Raw genomic sequence first — 21,698 nt, 5'->3', positions numbered from 1 at the left:
TTGGCCTGTAGTATTCTTTCTTTGTGACATCTTTGTCTGGTTTTGGTATCAGGGTGATGGTGGCCTCGTAAAATGAGTTTGGGAGTGTTCCTCCCTCTGCTATATTTTGGAAGAGTTTGAGAAAGATAGGTGTTAGCTCTTCTCTAAATGTTGATAGAATTCGCCTGTGAAATCATCTGGTGCTGGGCTTTAGTTTGGTTGAAGATTTTTAATCACAGTCTCAATTTCAGTGCTTGTGATTGGTCTGTTTATATTTTCTATTTCTTCCTGGCTCAATCTCAGAAGGTTGTGCTTTTCTAAGAATTTGTCCATTTCTTCCAAGTTGTCCATTTTACTGGCATATAGTTGCTTTTAGTAATCTCTCATGCAAATGGAAATGAAAAGAAACTGGAGTAGCAATTCTTTTATCAGACAAAATAGACTTTAAAGTAAAGAGTATTACAGGAGACCGAGAAGGACACTACATAATGATCAAGGTGTCAATCCAAGAAGAAGATATAACAATTTTAAATATTTATGCACCCAACATAGGAGCACATCAATACATAAGGCAAATGCTAAGAGACAGAAAAGGGGAAATTGACAGTAACACAGTCATAGTAGGGGACTTTAGCACCCCACTTTCACCAATGGACAGATCATCCAAAATGAAAATAAATAAGGAAACACAAGCTTTAAGTGATACATTATACAAGATGGACTTAATTGATATTTATAGGACATTCCATCCAAAAACAACAGAGTACACTTTCTTCTCAAGTGCTCATGGAACATTCTCCAGGATAGATCATATCTTGGGCCACAATTCAAGCCTTGGTAAATTGAAGAAAATTGAAATCATATCAAGTATCTTTTCTGACCACAATGCTATGAGACTGGATATCAGTTACAGGAAAAAATCTTAAAAAAATACAAACACATGGAGGCTAAACAATATACTCCTAAATAACCAAGAGATCACTGAAGAAATCAAAGAGGAAATCCAAAAATACCTCGAAACAAATGACAATGAAAACACGACAACCCAAAACTTATGGGATGCAGCAAATGCAGTTCTAAGAGGGAAGTTTATAGCAATTCAGTCCTACCTCAAGAAACAAGAAACATCTCAAATAAACAACCTAACCTTACACCTAAAGCAATTAGAGAAAAAAGAACAAACCCCCCCCCAAAGTTAGCAGAAGGAAAGAACTCATAAAGATCAGATCAGAAATAAATGAAAAAGAAATGAAGGAAACAATAGCAAAGATCAATAAAACTAAAAGCTGGTTCTTTGAGAAGATAAACAAAATTGATAAACCACTAGCCAGACTCATCAAGAAAAAAAGGGAGAAGACTCAATAGAATTAGAAATGAAAAAGGAGAAGTAACAACTGACACTGCAGAAATTCGATGGATTATGAGAGATTACTACAAGTAAACATAAGTTTAATTGATATTCTATAGCAGTAGTAGAAACAGCCTCTGCAATGGTAGCAGCTCAAAGACTAAGTAGGTTACCACTCACTTTCATTGTTTCCGTTCCAAAGCACCAACGGCCAGTAAAATTGCATGTGTTAAGTTCAAAACAGAAATGGATTCCTCATCCTTGTATATGTCTTCAATAGTAATGTGAATTATTCTCTTTAAGTTTTTGACTAAACTAGATATGGGATTCAATTGTCTGGACTGGCCAACTCCTATACCAAAATACATTGTTTTTTGAGGCAGGTATATCTTCCTGATGGCATGATTTTATAGCAAGAAAGAACACCTTCAGCCAACATTTGGAAATTTTCTTAGGTATGGTACTTTTTTCAGTAATCCTCATCAATGTTGAAAAAAGTTGTCCATGACATGTGGGAGATTTTATACTACGTAAAACCTGTAAAAATCTCAGGTTTTTGCTTAGCTGGTCTGTCATTGTCTTTTAGACAGTGGTCCATGGCAAAGCTTTCAGTGCACTTGAAACTCAGCTCTTGAACTGTAATATGAAACAAACAGCTGGGTTCACAGTAAGAGGCTGTGATTGAAAAGGCATTTTCATGAATGGAGTAATTGAAAATATATGACTTCCTTTCATACATTTATGGTAATGCAGTGTCTGTACAATAAATATACTGGGATGGCTATAAGCCTTTCACATGTAGTCAGGGATTACTGAATGTTAAAATTGGTTCATCCCTGTATATAGAGAAAATAATGTGTGTGTTATAATAAAAAATACAAAACTGAATTCTAGTTAAGATTCTGCATCAGGTCAGAAATAGTGAGAGCCCTTAAGACTTTTCTTTTTAATTTCCTGTAAGAAGGATAAAAATGCACAAAGGAAACAATTGTAAGACATGAGGGATTCCAGCAGGGGATAAGTATCTCATTCAATACTCTGTGTGTTCCTGTAATGGGAAATCAAGACTCTTTTCATCTGGTCTTTCTCTCATTTCTAAGTCAGGCAGAGGAGGGGAATGATGGCGACCTGGGTCAAGGACGAAATGGATTCCTCAGCATCCATATGGGATAACAGCACCAGGCACAGGGATTTTAATGTACAAATGGAGATGATTAAACATACAAGTGTTTGTACATGACTTGTTAATTCGATTTTGTCTTTTAGGGGTTAAGCCCTCTCTAGTGATATCTCTCATTTTGGATTGATTTTCTTTTTTTCTCCCATGAAGAGGACTCTGGGCCTTGCTCCTGTTCAGGAGGAGAAAATTGCTCTTTCCCTCCCCCCACTCCCACAGGCAGCCCATTGAGTTCGAGGAAAGTCCAGCAGAAAGGAGACCTGGGTTAAATTGTTTTGACTACTATTCATGGCCTGAGGGAAAGATGTATTCTTTCCTCAACATGCTTTTGCTTAAATTCTTCTTTTCTGGGTTCCTCTTTCTGTCAGAGTGTTTCAATCTAATGGGCCTAGGTTAGGGTATGAGCTGAGGGGAATGAGAGCTACTCCACCTCTTTCTACAGTGAAGCAGTGGGAAGCAGGTGGATGTAGGTCTGTCTTCAACCTAAAGGAGCCTCTTGCTTCCTCAGTCTAACAAACTTGCCATGCTATGAGATACATGTGTTTGGCTTGAAGTCTCTTCTTTATTTATTATATTTTTTCCTTCTAGTTTTATTGAGATATAATTGACATACAGCACTGTATAAATTTAAGGTGTACAGCATAATGATTTGACTTTACAGATCTTTTCATTTTGTTGACATTTTCCGTCACTGTGCCAAAGCTTTTTAGTTTGATGTATTTCCCTTTGTTTATTTTTGCTTTTATTTCCCTTGCCTGTGGAGACAGATGTAAAAAGAATATTGCTAAGAGCAGTGCCAAAGAATGTACTGCCTATGTTTTGTTCTAGCAGTTTTATGGTTTCAATTCTCACATTTAAGTGTTTAATCCATTTTGAGTTTATTTTTGTAATGATGTGATAAAGTAATCCAGTTTGATACTTTTGCATGTTAGCTGTTCAGTTTTCCTAACACCATTTATTGAAGAAACTGTCTTTCTCCATTGTATATTCTTGTCTCCTTTGTCATACATTAATTATCCATATAACAGTGGGTTCATTTCTGGACTCTATTCTGTTCCATTGATCTTTGTTTCTGCGTTTGTGCCAGTCCTGTACAATTTTGATTACTGTAGCTTTGTAGTATAGTTTGAAACAAGGGAGCAGGAAACCTCCAGCTTTGTTCTTCTTTCTCGAGATTATTTTGGCTATTGGTGTTTATTTTTTATTTATTATTTTGTGTTTCCGTACACATTTGAGAATTATTTGTTCTAGATCTGTGAAAAATGCCATTGGTATTTTGTTTAGTTTAGTTTTGTTTTTAAACATCTTTATTGGAGTATAATTGCTTTACAATGGTGTGTTAGTTTCTGCTTTATAACAAAGTAAATCAGTTACACATATACATATGTCCCCATATACCTTCCCTCTTGTGTCTCGCTCTCTCCCACCTTCTCTATCCCACCTCTCTAGGTGGTCACAAGCACCGAGCTGATCTCCCTGTGCTATGCGGCTACTTCCCACTAGCTATCTATTTTACATTTGGTAGTGTATATATGTCCATGCCACTCTCTCACTTTGTCCCAGCTTACCCTTCCCCCTCCCCATGTCCTCAAGTCCGTTCTCTAGTAGGTCTGTGTCTTTATTCCCGTCTTGCCCATAGGTTCTTCATGACCATTTCTTTTCTTTTTTTTTAGATTCCATGTATATGTGTCAGCATATGGTATTTGTTTTTCTCTTTCTGACTTAATTCACTCTGTATGACAGACTCTAGGTCCGTCCACCTCACTACAAATAACTCAATTTTGTTTCTTTTTATGGCAGAGTAACATTCCATTATATAAATGTGCCACATCTTCTTTATCCATTCATCTGTTGATGGACACTTAGGTTGCTTCCATGTCCTGGCTATTGTAAATAGAGCTGCAATGAACATTGTGGTACATGACTCTTTTTGAATTATGGTTTTCTCAGGGTATATGCCCAGTAGTGGGATTGCTGGGTTGTATGATAGTTCTATTTTTAGTTCTTTAAGGAACCTCCATACTGTTCTCCATAGTGGCTGTATCAATTTACATTCCCACCAACAGTGAAAGAGGGTTCCCTTTTCTCCACACCCTCTCCAGCATTTATTGTTTGTAGATTTTTTGATGATGGCCATTCTGACCAGTGTGAGATGATATCTCATTGTAGTTTTAATTTGCATTTCTCTAATGATTAATGATGTTGAGCATTCTTTCATGTGTTTGTTGGCAATCTGTATATCTTCTTTGGAGAAATGTCTATTTAGGTCTTCTGACCCTTTTTGGATTGGGTTTTTGTCTTTTTGATATTGAGCTGCATGAGCTGCTTGTAAATTTTGGAGATTAGTCCTTTGTCAGTTGCTTCATTTGCAAATATATTCTCCCATTCTGAGGGGCGTCTTTTCGTCTTGTTTATGGTTCCCTTTGCTGTGCAAAAGCTTTTAAGTTTCATTAGGTCCCATTTGTTTATTTTTGTTTTTATTTCCATTACTCTAGGAGGTGGATCCACAAAGATGTTGCTGGGATTTATGTCAAAGAGTGTTCTTCCTGTGTTTTCCTCTAAGACTTTTATAGTGTCCTGTCTTACATTTAGGTCTCTAATCCATTTTGAGGTTATTTTTGTGTATGGTGTTAGGGAGTGTTCTAATTTCATTCTTTTACATGTAGTTGTCCAGTTTTACCAGCACCACTTATTGAAGAGGCTGTCTTTTCTCCGCTGTATATTCTTGCCTCCTTTATCAAAGATAAGTTGACCATATGTGCATGGGTTTATCTCTGGGCTTTCTATCCTGTTCCATTGATTTATATTTCTGTTTTTGTGCCAGTACCATACTGTCTTGGTTACTGTAGCTTTGTAGTATAGTCTGAAGTCAGGAAGCCTGATTCCTCTGCCATTGGTATTTTGATAGGGATTGCACTGAATCTGTAGATTGCTTTGGGGAATATCGTCATTTTTATAATATTAATTTTTTCAATCTGTGAGCATGATATATCTTTCCATTTGTTAATGTCACCTCTAGTTTCTTTCATCAGTGTCTTATAGTTTTCCCAATAAGGTCTTTTATCTCCCTAGTTGATCTATTCCTAGGTACTTTATTCTTTTTGATGTGATTGTAAATGGGATTGTTTTCTTAATTTCTGTTTCTGATAGTTCTTTTTGCAACTGATTTCCATATATTTTGTATACTACGGCTTACTGAATTCATTTATTAGTTCTAATGGTTTTTGGGTGGCATCGTCAGGATTTTCTATATATAGTATCATGTCATCTTCAAACAGTGACAGTTTTACTCCTTCCTTTCCAACTTGGATTCCCTTTATTTCTTTTTCTTGTCTGATCGTTGTAGCTAGAACTATTAATGCTATGTTGAATAAAAGTGGCAAGAGTGGGCATCCTTGTCTTTTTCCTGATCTTAGAGAATATGCTTTTAGCTTTTCACTGTTGAGTATGTTAGCTGTGGGCTTGTAGTATATGGGTTTTATTATGTCAAGATATGTTCCCTCTACACCTACTTTAGTGAGGGTTTTTATCATAAATGCCACTCCCTTCTGGCCTGTGGAGCTTCTGCTGAAAAGTCATTTGATAACCTTATGCAAATTCCCTTATACATAACTAGTTGCTTTCCCTTGCTGCTTTTAATACTCATTTTTTTTACCTTTAATTTTTACCATTTTAATTACAGTACATCTTGGTGTGGTCATCTTTGGATTGACCCTGTTTGGGACCCTCTATGATTCCTGAACTTGGATGTCTGTTTCCTTTCCTAGGTTAGGGAAGTTTTAAGCTATAATGTCTCCTAATATGTTCTCTGCCTCTTTTCCTTTTGGGACCCCTATAATGCAAATATTAGTATGTTTAATGTTGTCACAGGGAAGTCTCTTAAACTATCCTCATTTAAAAAATTTCTTTCTTTCATATATAACTTATATTATGTTGACATATTTTCCTTCTATACCCACTTTGGTGAAAGTTTTTTGTATCATAAATGTTGAGTTTTGTCAATAGCTTTTTCTACATCTATTGAGATGATCATATATTTATTCTTCAAAATGTTAATGTGTTGTAGCCCACTGATTGATGTGTAGATATTGAACCATTCTGGTATCCCTGGGATAAAATCTGCTTGATCATGGTGTATAATCCTTTTAATGGATTGTCGAATTTGGTTTGCCAATATTTTGTTGAGGAGTTTTGCATCCATGTTCATCAGTGATATTGGCCTCTCATATCCTTTTCTTCTGGTATTTTTTGGTTGGTTTTGGTATCACAGTGATGCTGGTCTTGTAGAATGAGTTTGGAAGCATTCCTTCCTCTGCAATTTTTTTGGAAGAGTTTGAGAAGGTGTGTTAACTCTTCTTTAAATGCTTGGTAGAATTCACCTGTGAAGCCATCTGGTCCTAGATTTTTGTTGGGAGTTTTTAAATTACTAATTCTTTTTCATTACTGGTAATTGGTCTGTTCATGTTTCATATTTTTTCTTGACTCAGTCTTGGGAGATTGTGTGTTTCTAGGAATGTATCTATTTCTTCTAGGTTGTGCAATTTATTGGCATGTAATTGTTCATAGTAATCTCTTAAAACCTTTTGTATTTCTGTGGTGTCAGTTGTAATTTCTCCTTTTTTATTTCTGACTTTATTGATTTGGGCCCTCTCTCTCTCTCTTTTTTTTTTTTTTTGCGGTGTGCGGGCCTCTCACTGTTGTGGCCTCTCCCGTTGTGGGGCACAGGCTCCGGACGCGCAGGCTCAGCGGCCATGGCTCACGGGCCCAGGCGCTCCGTGGCATGTGGGATCTTCCCGGACCAGGGCACAAACCCGTGTCCCCTGCATCGGCAGGTGGACTCTCAACCACTGCGCCACCAGGGAAGCCCTCTCTTTTTTCTTGATGAGTCTGGGTAAAGGTTTATCAAAGAACCAGCTTTTCAAAGAACGAGCTCTTGGTTTCATTGATCCATCCTCCCTCCCTCCCTCCCTTCCTTCCTCCCTTCCTTCCTTCCTTCCTTCCTTCCCTCCTTCCCTTTCTTCTTTTCCTTTTTCTTTTTTAAAGTCTCTATTTCATGTATTTCTGCTCTGAACTTTATTATTTCTTTCCTTCTACAAACTTTGGGTTTTATCTGTTCTTCTTTTTCTAGTCCCTTTAGGTGTAAGGTTACATTGTTTATTTGAGATTTTTCTTGTTTCCTGAGATAGGCTTGTATTGCTGTGAACTTCCCTTTTAGTGTTGCTTTTGCTGTGTCCTGTAGATATTGGATCATTGTGTTTTCATTTTCATCTGTCTCCAGGTATGTTTTGACTTTCTGTTTGATTTCTTCCATGACCTATTGATTATTTACTAGCATATTGTTCAGCCTCCAGGTATTTGCATTTTTGCAGGGTCTTTTTTTTTTTTTCTTGTGATTGATTCTTGGTCTTATAGTGTTGTGCTTGGAAAAGATGCTTGATATGACTTCAGTTTTCCTAAATTTATTGGGACTTTTTTTGTGACCTAACATGTTATCTATGCTGGATAATGTTTCATGTGCACTTTTAAAGAATGTATATTCTGTTGCTTCTGGATGGAATGTTCTATATATATCCATAAAGTTCATCTGGTGTAATGTATCATGTAAGGCCAGTGTTTTCTTATTGATTTTCTGTATGGATGATCTGTCTGTTGATGTAAGTGTGGTGTTAAACTCTCCTACTATTATCGTGTTACTGTCAATTTCTCCCTTTATATCTGTTAATATTTGCCTTATGTATTCAGGTCCTCCTACATTGGGTATGTGTATATTTACAATTGTTATATCTTCCTGTTGGATTGATCCCTTTATCTTTATGTAATGTTCTCCTTTGTCTCTTATAACACTCTTTGTTTTGAAGTCTATTTTGTCTTAAGAATTACTATGCAGACTTCTTATTCCTATTTTCATGGAATACCTTTTCTATCCCCTCACTTTCAGTCTGTGTGTGTCTGTAGATCTGTAGTGACGCAGCATAGAGATGGGTCTTGTTTTTGTATCCATTCAGACACTCTGTCTTTTGAAGCATTAAGTCCATTTACTTTTTTTTTTTTTTTCTTTTTTTCTTTTTGTGGTATGTGGGCCTCTCACTGTTGTGGCCTCTCCCGTTGCGGAGCACAGGCTCCGGATGTGCAGGCCCAGCGGCCATGGCTCACGGGCCCAGCCGCTCCGTGGCATATGGGATCCTCCCAGACCGGGGCACGAACCCGTATCCCCTGCATCGGCAGGCGGACTCTTAACCACTGCGCCACCAGGGAGGCCCGGTCCATTTACTTTTAAAGTAGTTATTGATATATATGTATCTATTGCCAATTTGTTAATTTTGGGGGGGTTCTTTTTTGTTCCCTTTTTCTTCTTTTGATCCCTTCTCTTGTGATTTGATGACTATCTTTAGTGTTATGTTTGGATTCCATTATCTTTTTGTGTGTGTATCTATTATAGATTTTTTGGTTTGTGGTTACCATGATGTGTATATATATAAAAATTATATACACACACACCATGTGTATATGTGTGTGTGTGTGTGTGTGTGTGTGTATGTATTTATATATATATATATATATATGAGATTATTTTAAGTCGATGATCTGTTAAGTTTGGACACATTTGAACAACCCTGCATTTTTACTGCTCCCCATTTAATGTTTCTGACATCATGTTTTACATCTTTTTGTTTTCTGTATCCTTTAACTACTTATTGTAGATATAGATGATTTTATTACTTTTGTCTTTTAATCTTCCTACTAACTTTATATGTGGTTGATTTACTATCTTTACTGTATATTTGCCTTTACCAATGAGGTTTTTTCTTTCATAATTTTCATATTTCTGTTGTGGTCTTTTCTTTTTTCTGTTTAGAAAAGTCCCTTTAACATTTCTTGTAAAGCCTGTTTAGTGGTGCTGAACTCTTTTGGCTTTTGTTTGTCTGTAAAACTCTTTATCTCTCCTTCAAATTTGAATGGTAACCTTGCTCGGCAGAGTATTCTTGGTTGTAGGCTTTTCCCTGTTATCATTTTAAATATATAAAGATACTTACTTCTGGCCTGCAGAGTTTCTGCTGAAAAGTCAGCTGATAGTCTTATGAAAGTTTTCTTGTACATAATTATTTGCTTTTCTCTTGCTGCTTTTAATATTCTCTTTTTGTCTGTAATTTTTGTCATTTTAATAACAATGTGTCATATTGTGATCCTCTTTGAACTGATTCTGTTTGTGATTCTCTGTGCTTCCTACACTTGGATGTCTCTTTTCCTTTCCTATATTAGCAAAGTTTTAAGCTAGTATGTTTTCAAATATGTTCTCTACCTCTTTCTATCCCTCTTCTCCTCTGGGACCCCTATAATGTAAATGTTAGTACATTTGATGTTGTCCCAGTGGTCTCTTAAACTGTCCTCATTTTTTAAAATTGTTTTTCTTTTTTTCTATTCATTGAGTCATTTCCACCATTCTGTCTTCCAGTTCACTGGTCCATTCCTCTCTATCCTCTGTATTCCTACTGTTGATTCCTTCTAGTGCATTTTAAAATTTCAGTTAATGTATTCTTTAGTTCTGTTTGTGTCTTCTTTATAGTTTCTAACTCTTTGTTAAGCTTCTCACTGTGTTCATCCATTCTTCTCCTGAGTTCCTTGAACATCTTTATGATCATTACTATGAACTCTTTATTGGGAGGATTGGTTCTTTCCACTTAGCTTAACCCTTCTTCTGGAGTTTTATCTTTTTCTTTCTGTTCAAAAATATTCCTCTATCATCTCATTTTACCTGATTATTTATTTATTTATTTGTTATTTGGCATGTATTAGGTAGGTTGGTTACATTTCCTACTCTTGGATAAGTGGCCACATGTACGAAACATCCTATGGGACCTAACAGCACACTTTCCTCTATCCACCAGAGCATGTGCTCTAGCATGACTCCTATGTGGTCTGTGTGGGGTTTTCTGTTGTGGCAGGCTGACTAATGTGGGTATGCTGGTAGGCATGGCTGGCCCTCTGCTTGGTTGGTTGCCAGCCCTTCCTAGTGCTGAGACTGCCAGCCACTGGTGGGTGGAGCCATGTCCTGGGGCAGCTTGGGGGTTCAGGGAGGCTTTGGCTGCTGCAGCCGGCTGGTAAATGGGACTGTATCCCTGTGTAGCTAGCTGCTTGGCCAGGGGTGGTGGCTGGGGAGGGGCGTAGACCAGGTGCTTACTGGCTGGTGGGCAGGTTTGGGTCCCAGCATTAATAAGCTAAAGGGAGGGCTCCAAAACGGTGCTTGCTAGCACCAGTGTCCTTGTGGTGGGATAAGCACCCTAACATAGCTGCCACCAGTGTCGCTCTCCCCAGTATAAGTCCCAGTTGCCTCTTGCCTCTCTGGGAGGCTCTCTAAGATCAGCAAGTGGGTCTGACTCAGGCTTCTTGCAAATTACTGCTTCTTCCCTATGTTGCAGAGTGTGTGGGATTTGTGTGTGCCCTTTAAGAGTGGAGTCTCTCTTTCCTACAGCTCTCTGGTTCTTCCCAAAGCAAGCTTCACTGTCCTTCAAAGCCAAACATTTTAGGGGCTCGTCTTCTTGGTGCAGGATGCCCTGGGCTGGAGAGCCTGATGTTAGGCTAGGACTCCTTGCTCCTTGGGGAGATCCTCTGCAATTGTGATTATCCTTCCTTTGTAGGTCTTCTACCTGGGGATGTGGGTCTTGACTGTATCACGTCTCCACCCCTCCTACCCATCTTGTTGTGGTTCCTTCTTTATATCTTCAGTTATAGAAGATCTTTTCTGCTAGTCTTCAGGTTATTCTTTTCTATAGTTGTTCTGTAAGTAGTTGTAATTTTGGTAAGCCCCGAGGAGGAGGTGAGATCAGGGTCTTCCAACTCTTCCATCTTGGCGACTCCCATAAAGCTTCTATTTTAGAATTGGATATTCTTATCTTTTGTGTGTGTGTGTGCACATGCACACACACACACAATTAGAAAACATGAGACACATTTTGGGGTGGTTCAGGCTATGACAGTCAGGCAGTAGTGGGCTCAGGAATCCTAGCCATTCCTCTTCATCTTGGACATACTATTACAATCATGTAACTCTCTCTCATAGAGCTTTGTCTATGGCACTTAATACTTTCTTGTTTTACTCTCACATATTCAAGTTTTATCTTCTTTATTAGGCTAAAAGCTAGTTGGGGACTGGATCTATCTCTGATTCACCTTTAATTCCCAACAGTGCTTACCCATAATAGCAACTCAAATATTTGTTAACAGATACTTCTTATATCAACATTTACACAAGCCCTGAGGAAATATTCAAGATAAATTGACAACTAGTTCTTTGATAAAGCACCTTTGATTGGATATCTATAGAGTTAAAGATTAGAATTGATGTCCCAGTAGTACCTGCAGTTTTCAAAAAACATTTTATTGTAGTAAGTTAGACACATACAAAAATAAATAGAAAAGTATGAGGAGCCTGATTCACTCATCACCACGCTTCAATAATTATCCACATATGAACAATCTTATCTCATCTATACTCCTACCCAGTCTCCCCAAACCCACTCAGATTATTTCAAAACAATCCAAGACATCATTTCACTTCAGCTACAAATATTTTATAATACTAAATATATATATATATATATAGTGTGTGTGTGTGTGGTACGCGGGCCTCTCGCTGCTGTGGCCCCTCCAGCTGGGGAGCACAGGCTCCGGACGCGCAGGCCCAGCGGCCACGGCCCACGGGCCCAGCTGCTCCGCGGCATGCGGGATCCCCCTGGACCGGGGCACGAACCCATGTCCCCCGCATCGGCAGGCGGACTCTCAACCACTGTGCCACCAGGGAAGCCCCTAAATATATTTTAAATGCACAAATTTTTAGGTTCACTATGTAATACTCTTCTGAGGGGATAAACATTATCATAATGCGTTATTGGGCTAAATTGGGTAAGTTTTATAGAGTTGAGTTTTAGACCTTCAGAAGCGCACTGTGAGCCCCATGGTGAGGCAGTTGGAGTTGTGATGACTCAGCTATACAAGATGTCATGATAGAAGAGCTTAAAATATAACAAAGTGAAGTTCCATGTGTTCCTTGTCACTCTGATTTAAGTGCTAACATTCCAAAGTGGAATCAGTTTTTCCAGACCAAGCTCAAGTTTAGTAATAAATTGTTTGGCCAACACTCCAAGTGACACCTAGTCTTGGATCTGCCACACACACTTTCCTAACATCTGGAATGGTTAAAGAGTGACACCCCCTGCCCCCGCCGAAATCACAATGAAAATCCAAGTGGAAGGAAGATCACAAACTCTGGTGTCCTCATGTATATCAGTCTGCCAATCAATCACAGCAGGGTTCCCGGGGACTCATCTTAGTGGAATCACCGTAATTTCTAAGCAACTCCTGAAAATTCTGTTAAAAATCTTTATGGGCATCATGTTTGTATCTCCACATTTAGCAGCGTGTCTATAGATGCATAGTAGGTACTTGAAATCTTTATGCTCTGTGCAAGGGTGAGTGGAAATAGGATGGCACTTAGAAATCAGAGCAGCAATGGGCACATTGAAGCATTTCATGAAATATTGCTTAACTGGTTATTTTTAGAAAATTCAGCAGAGACATATTTTTGGCCTGTGGCAAACAGCCAAAATGATGGATGATTGTGTTTTAATGTTACATGGTCAATATATGTATACACACACTTTGGATAGCTTTGCATCACAGGTGTATTTGAGATGTGTAATGGGTACATAGTAGCAGGGTACGTAGTACCTATATAGTACTATGTACCCTGTATATAGTACATAGTACTATGGGTACATAGTAGCAGGTGGGGGACTGGCTCCTAAGTGGTCAGAGGAAATCATGTTAATGGAATCCTTCCAGCAGAGGCACTGATAAGAATAGATCCCCCTGGGGACTTCTCTTGGCTGAGAGCAGTAAGAGGTCATATTACCACTCACAGTATTGTAATGGGAGAGAATGGGGAAAGATTTTGACACAGGTTTGTAATACAGAAAAGTTCTCTGTGATCGTGTAATCCCAGGGTACTTATTTAAATTATCCTCATGTAGATTTTTATAATCTTCAGAATTAATGGAATTATTACAATTATTAGAGATGAGGGCAGAGGGTGTTGACATATTTGATGAAGGTAAGTGAATCCTGCCTGTCAATCACTTTTCTTCCATGTGGGCTAAAAGGACTATGAAGGGATCACTTTATTAGTAACTGTAGCAAAGTCCATTACTGCAAAGTAGAACTCGGGTCAAAGGCCAAGTTAAAGCATATGACTTGTTTAGAGGTCCGAGTTAAACTTCCTCTTCCATCCACCCTCTCCTACTCTCTTCCAAAACTTGGGACTAGTATGTCTAGGTATGCCCAGGGACAGAGAAGGATGGGCAGCCCTGGATGGGGCTGTATGAAATCTGGGAGCGAGAATGGGCACAGGCTACCAAATGGCTGTTCCAACTCAGCTCTTTAATTCTTCTACAGGGAGAGAAAGAGTAGTTTTAGAGGGGCATGATTAATAAGTCTTTGCCTTGTAAGGCATAACGATCCTGCTTAAGAATCACCATGACCCATTGATACCTCCACTTCTGACCAACCTGATTAGCAACTTCTTCTATTTGGTGGATGGGAGCTGGAAGGGAGGTGGGCAGAGACACAAAGGGTATATGATTGTAGCTTCCCTTTCGTTATTTATTAGTAATTAATTGTTATGCCACAGTAAAGCATTGCCTGTAACTAATGATTCTCCCGGCTCACAAGAGAAATAAGGTCACCACACATCTACATAGATTTTGTGGGTTTAATACTTATATCCACTAATGAAGAAACTCCATTGCTCTGAACATTACCCCCATGTATTTCTGGATGCAGCTAAATCACGTGTGCAACACTTCTGTAGTATCTATCCATTCTATTTTGCTGCTCAAAGAAGTGCTACCTCTGCTTTTCCTGCTTTTTTTTCCAGAAACAATTCCCTTTTGGTGTCCCTTGTGTTCTAAAGGTATCAAAATTTCCTGGAAGTCTGTGGTGGAGTAAAGAAGAAAGGCTCTTTTCTGTTAGATTTACACTTACTACAGGCCCGAGTCAGTGCTGCTTGGACTCAGGTGGTTAATAAAACGAATCTATGTTCTTACTTGAAACCCTCTTTCAGACTAGGACTCAATTATGTGTTCAGGCTCTGCTACATATCGGTTGAAGTACCATCCATATTTGTGGTACTCAAAATCACTTTACCTCTTTTGACAGTCAGGTTTTGTCACTGGATAACAGCTACTACCTGACTGTTGCTTTTCTTTTTGTAGAGAATATTCTGCAGGGAGTTTCATTTGCCTTCCTGAAAACAAATTTCTACTGGGTCACATTTAGTTGAAGCTCAGCAGTTGCTCAGCATGGAACAAAGCTTCAGTTTGTTCTCTCCTAGAGTCTTTTCAGGCCCATTGCAAATGGCCTCATGAAGGCTTCTCCCATCTGTCTATTTATCTGATGTGCTCAGACTCTGAGTCCCAGATTAGGCTCAGCTAGGACATCACTGGAGGTAACTGCTGTGCCTTCTTTTTCTTAGACCTGTCACTGAAACATCCCACACACCTGACTTCGACCTCCAGATTTATCAGGGTTACACTTGCACACCCACTTCAGCAGCTGTGGTCCACCATTTTGGTGCATTGACTGCTCCAGAATTTAGGGGTTGGAGGGAATCTTATCCTTGATTTAATTTGAAATTTGGTACTAGATTCCCTGTGTCTTATTTTCTGCCTGCCTGTCTCTCTCTTTGTATTTGATCTCTTATAAAATTATAACATTGGACTCTTTTTTCCAGGGCTGTAACCTATCACCTTAAGCACTCTAAAATGTATTTAGAAGTAACTATTTTTTATCATTTGCCTTTTATACACATAAAATATTTACTCTAATTACATAAACGTTTGTACTTATTTTAGTTTCTCAGTTTTAGATAATTCACACATTTTATTTGCATTATGCTTAATTTTTATAACTATTTGTAAATTATTTACTTATATATCACATACATTTATTTAATATTTCTTCTGGGGGTCTAAAATCCTCATCTAATGAAAGAAAATGATAGACTGAATCATTTCTAGCTCCTTTTACAGCCTGAAAATTCTGTTTATTCTTTGAACCTTGCCACTAACCTCTCATTACTCTTGTTTCTAAATTAAAATGATGGGATTAAATTGACCGGAAACTCTTAGCCCAGTTATAAAATTTTAATAACTGATGCTTTTAGGTTGCAAGCATATACACTGTTATATAAGAATAAAGTATATGTTTGGAGTCTGTGATTCAATATTAGGCATGTAATTGAGAATGCTTACCATAACATTTTTATAAAATTGCATACTTATTTTCCAATAGTAAGCAATTAGATTTTTAACCATGTGTTCTGTTGGCATGGGGGGATTGGGAGCCTCCTATATCTGAATGTAAGGAATGTACTACTAAAGGAAGTAAAAGGACTTGGAAAAATTGCTTCTTAAAAATCTCACAACTATAGCACAGAAAGGGTATTTTGAGGAAGCGCTATTAGGTGGGAGAAAAAGTGTTGTAGGCAGTGCTTTGAAGAAATGAAGTGTACGCAGTTGCTCCTGCCTTTTTACAAACATTTGTCTCACTCTGGAGATATGGCCCAGGGAGGGGTGTGCATCAGCACTTAAGAAACAGATGGCCATCCTAATAGCTATCCTGGGGATGGGCTGGACTTAGGGCACAATGAAAGCTGCAGAGAGGGGCCTGGCAAAACTCTTATTTTGAGTCTACAAAGTAAATGCTACACTATGTAGTGAATCACGGGCTTTTGGATGTCCAATAAAGGCAGTTGAAATCATAGACTTGGAATTAGCAAGAACTAATGGATGGAAGAAGATAGCTGGGTGTATATATTTTTTCTTTTTTATTTTCCTGGAACAATAAGAATTTAATGGGTTAGTTGTCCTCTTCTTTCTGGAACTGAGATTTTACTGTGTGGATTCCTAAGTTTGTTCATCCAAGGAATTTGGATTAAATGTTTCCCATAATATAATGACATTTTATGAGGATTAAGGTAATGTGAACAGGATAAAATACCAGACTTATAGAGCTGGAGGATGTTAGAGATTCTAGTCCAAATGCCTCCATCACATGAGGCCTGGAATACGAAGGTCATTCTGCAAATGGCAGGGCTGGGGCTAAAACTCAAGTTCTTACCTCTGTTAAACCACACATTTTTGTTTGTTTGTTTTTGTTTTTCTAAAAAAGGGGAAAGATGACCAGAAAGATATGAAACACCTGTGTTATTAAGTATCAGTATGGATACAGCTTGTTCCAACTTTGGGGCCAATTTCCTAGAGTTAGTGAATGTACTCTGATAAATATTTTCCTTCAGTGAAGTGAAGAACTGATAAATGACAATCAAGTGAGTTCAAAGACTATCTGTTTGCCTCTAGATGTTTTATAATCAATGATATCAGAAAGCCTATCAAACTGAAGAGGCTGAGGATGTGGAAATTCATCTCCTTGAGTTCAAGTCTTGGCTTTGACCCTTTCAAGCTTGACTGCCTTTGACAACTTTCTTAACCTTTTATTCCTGGATAAATTGGGGATAATCATGGTACCTATCTCATTTGTCAATCATTAGATGAATAAATGCATGTCAAGTATCTGACACAGCATAACTGGCATATTTTAAGTGTTCAAATAATAGTCATTATTATGTTTCTAATTTTAAAAAATAGACTCCATAAACAAAATAAAATAGATTAAAGCAAGCAAACAAAACCAATTCCAAATTGATGTGATTCATGCCATGGTAGAGAATTATGGAATCACAGAGGAGAGGCATTTGATCCAGGTTTGGAGCAAAAGTTAAAAAGTCATGATCTCTTCACACATTCTAAATGATTTCTCTTCCAATGTTTCCTGCCCCACACCCACTCCTGCTCCCCAAATCTTAATCTCATCCAGAGTTTCTTATCTCAGTGGTTGCTTAAGTCAGGAACATAAGGATTACCTTAGACAGATTTGCATTTCTTATCTCCTGGCATAAAATCTTTTTTTTCCCCTTAATTTTGTATCCTGTTTCGTTCAATTATTTTGACACTTTTCACACATTAGAATGTTAAAAAATACTGTAAAATTCATTTTAAAGAATTGATAACATACTCTTTGTGGATATTCCATCCTTTATTAGCCACTTTCTAACCCTATTGTGGAAATCATTTCATAATACATGTGTTTCATCAAATTATCACATTGTACACCTTAAACTTAAACAATATTTTATGTCAATTATACCTCAATAAAACTGGGGAAAAGATGATTAAAATCTTGTAGCAGGAGCCAATAGTCTTCAGTCTTCAAGTTTTTTGCTGTTTCTTGGACTTACCTTGATCCACATATATTATTTCAGCAGGTTGTTTTGTAGGCTGGTCTTTCTGAGGCATCATTGTTGGTCTTCCTGTTTCTTTTCTCTCTCATCTCTACTCTTTTATTTGTATTTTTTTCCCCTTTATCCAGGAATTCTTGCAGGGAAGGAAGTGAGTGTTTAGGGTGGTATTACAAGGAAATCAGACCACCCTTGATAAAATAATCCCTGCCCCGTTCCTCTGTTGGAATATGTTCGCAAAGAGGGATGATGGACTACTTTGTGTATTGTAAGTGCATTACTGATTGCATCATGAAATCATGCAGGAAAACATATTTTAATTTTTGGGGGAAAGTTGTAGAAATAATTGGAGGCAGAATGAAAGAGGGTTGGGAAGTGATAAAGGAGTACTAGGAGTTGGGCACTGGCAGAAATTTTATATCAATATCTCTCTAAACTACCAAAGAAGATTCTTTAACAAGATAGATACAAAATAAAATTAGATAGAATAAAATAAAAGTGTTGGTTTTCAACTTGTTTGCTTACCTTCAGTCTCTCACTATATGTAATAACTATAACATCTTCTATTTCTCCAAGTATATAAAACTGATTATTAAATGGCTTATTAGTTATAGAACTTATGAGAAGAATTATGAGTTTCCAAAACACTAATACAAAAAAGGCTTAAGATATAAGCTGTAGAATTTAAAATATGTGATAGTGAGCCATTCCTATGAAGAAAGCATGTTGTTACAACCAAAGTGTGTGTACTAAGTTATCCCTGCATCCAAATAAAAGGAAGGCAAGCTCCATAAAATCCCAAATCAGTCAAATCATAGCCCAAAAATTTTAACGTGACCTGTTGTTTTGCATTATGTAGACAAGAAAACCATCTGCTTTTCCAAATGGTGGCATAGATGACATTAGAGTCATTGCATCTTGGCCCTGGGTCATAAAACTGGCTGCATCACCCGTACGGCACCTTCCTGCGCGAGGACATGACTGATGCTTGAGGTTCCCAGGGTCTACATCTTAACCCATCTCCTGTTCCCCACGTACACACTCTGGCTCTGTGGTTGGTCCTGAACTCTTCCTCCCTCTCCTTAGACTTTCCCTGGAATGTGGCAACTGCCTTTACTCTTCTAGAACTGCCTCTCATTTTCTCTTTTGAGTCCAAATCTGTACTTGCCCCTTTAGATTCTACCATTGCAACCAGGTTTAGCCTGAACCCATAAGTCTGTTAGGGTGTCAGTACCTTCCTGCTGTTAGAATTCCTGATTGTTTTACATTTTGTATATACTGGCCTTTCTCACTGAAGCTTCCCCCATACTCTCCCTTGTGCACTGCAACCAATAACATATACACCCACACCCACTTAACAAATATTCTTTTGGTAAGCTTTTTCTTCAACTGTTCCTTCTGTCTGGAAAGCTTTCTCCTTCTCTGTCTCAAAGCATGTCTGCTTATTAACTGATCATATGTCATTTCTCCATGAAGCCTTCCTGGATTCCTCTAGATGAATTTAGACTTTCTATTCACCTATCTACCTGTCCATGAATTTCTTCTCCCATAGCACAGTGTATGTATTTTTATTACCGTGTTTTTTGAAACACTGCTTTGGATTGGTTTTCTGTTTGTTATGGCTGTAGGTGTCCGTTTCCCTGACCAAGTTATGATTATGAAGGACTAAGGCTGTCACTCATTTTTATATCCCCAGAGAACCTAGCATAGTGCCTTGCAAGCCACTGCCATTCAGAAAATTTCTGTGGAATTTGTTAGAAACAGGGAACAAAATAAGACTTATCAATCAAATTTGAAGGTTGATGTTGATAGACATTTATCAGTTGGTTCACAGTGCGTGCATGGATAGGTATGGGTGGCTATTTTCTATTATTATTATTTCTAACAATATTTTAAAATATTGGTTTCAGATGTTTTGAGGGGAGTATAATAGAACAGACTACTATAAATATTGCTGCTTATAAACCAGGCACATAGTTTTAAGATTTAGTCTCCTTTCCTCTCTTTTTCTCCCAGAATTATGGATTGGAAAAGGCTTCTTACCAAATAGCCTCCTCATCAGTTTTCAAACATAAGTGTATCGATAGGAAACAAAATCCTTGTGTTTTTAATTCTTAAATACTAACATTCATAAAATATTACTTGAGTATAACTTAATGTCTTAGAACACTTTGAGCCTTTGAACCTGGAAATTACTTCCCAGGGGAGCAGTAAAGTGGTATTCTTTATGATTGCTTTTCAAAATCTAGGACCCAATAAGTTAGCAGATTCTAAACTTGGCAGGCCAATGTCCACTATTCCTAGTGGGAAGTATTTTGGTTTTAACTTCCTTTGGAAAATCTCCCAAGCTGGAGGGGAAGTAAACATACTTCAAGAACCAAGGCTCCGTTTAGAAATTCAATTTTAAAATATTTTTTCAGGAATTCTGGCTCTGACTCTTTTAAAATTTTTTCTCCTGTTAATCAACATGTCATCTCTCTCTTGTCCGCTGCCATAAACCACCCTTTTCCTGGGCTTCTAGGGATTTGAAACATTTTGGCGGTCTAAAGAGGAAAATGGGTGGGAGAAACTCACAAAGAGGTGGAGGAATGATGTTTTCACTTCCTAATATTCTTGGCCAGATCGGTTTTCTGTGTGGGAGGAAAAACCTCTGGAATCATTTTAAGTACTCCACTGAGATTCAGACTCATAGGGCTGGACTCATTAAATCGACAAATACTTAGCATGTGCTGGGAGTTTTAGTCGACATAGAACTTTAAAAACAGTCCACACTCTTAAAACGCTTAGATGTAATTGTGGAGATAAAATGTTTGCAACATATTGATATAATGGCAATATAACAGGCTTGCATAACTCAAAAAAGTACACCCTCAGTTTCTAGGTGTGTGGTAAAGACAGAGAAAGAAGAGTTCAGAGCATGAGGGATCTTTGTAGATACCTGATAACATGAGGATCAGCTCTGTCTCCAGAGGAAATGGAGACCTGTAAGAATGTATCACAGAAGATGGGTATTTGGGTTTTCAAGGATCATTAATAATGATAACTATTATTATTTGTCTATCTACTGTGTGCTATATGCTCTGCATATATTCCCTCTAGTCTCAACAACTGTGCAAAGTGGATATTCTATGATTTTATAATGTCTTTTATTTTGTTGGACTGGAAGGTCCATGGGAACAGGGATGGATTTATTTGCTTTTGTTCATCTTCGTTTCCTTAAGCTTAGTACAGTGGCTGGCAGATAAAAAGTACCTCATAATTATTTCTGGGCAACAGATGAGAAAACTGAGCATCTGAGCTGAAGTAATGGACCCAAACTCTCAGTGCCAGTAAGTGGCGAACCTGGGATTTCCACTTGTCTATGTGATCACGAAGTCTCAGGTCTACTGTGGTGTAATATACTTCAGTGATGATTGTGATTTCAAGAGCTGGAGAGAAATGAGAAGACCATGCCAGGTTGGAGGATTAGCACGAGGAAGATCACAGAGGGATAACTAATAGATTGATTTAGAGATGGTAGTTATAGGCAAACTGGAAAAACAGGTTGGGGTCAGATTCTATACAACTTTATACATCAGGCCTAAAATGTTTCAGTTTTCTTTCAGTTGGTGGAAAATAATAAAAGGTTTTTAAACAAGAGAAACAATGATCAAAGCAGCACGTTAGGAAAATTCATGCAGCACCTGTGCAAAGGAAGTTTTGGAAGGATAGGCTGAAAGCTGAGGCCAGTGGGGAGACTGTTCCAGCTGCTTTAGCTGGAAGTGACAGATACACAATCTAGGGTAACTGAAGTTCTCCAAGGATATGGGTCCTTTGTCAGATCAGTGAAGATGGAAATAATGGGG

Source organism: Mesoplodon densirostris, chromosome 9 (assembly GCF_025265405.1).
Source record: "Mesoplodon densirostris isolate mMesDen1 chromosome 9, mMesDen1 primary haplotype, whole genome shotgun sequence".
Lineage (NCBI taxonomy): Eukaryota > Metazoa > Chordata > Mammalia > Artiodactyla > Ziphiidae > Mesoplodon > Mesoplodon densirostris.
The sequence above is the reverse complement of the archived record's forward strand: the minus strand, read 5'-3'. Positions refer to the sequence as shown.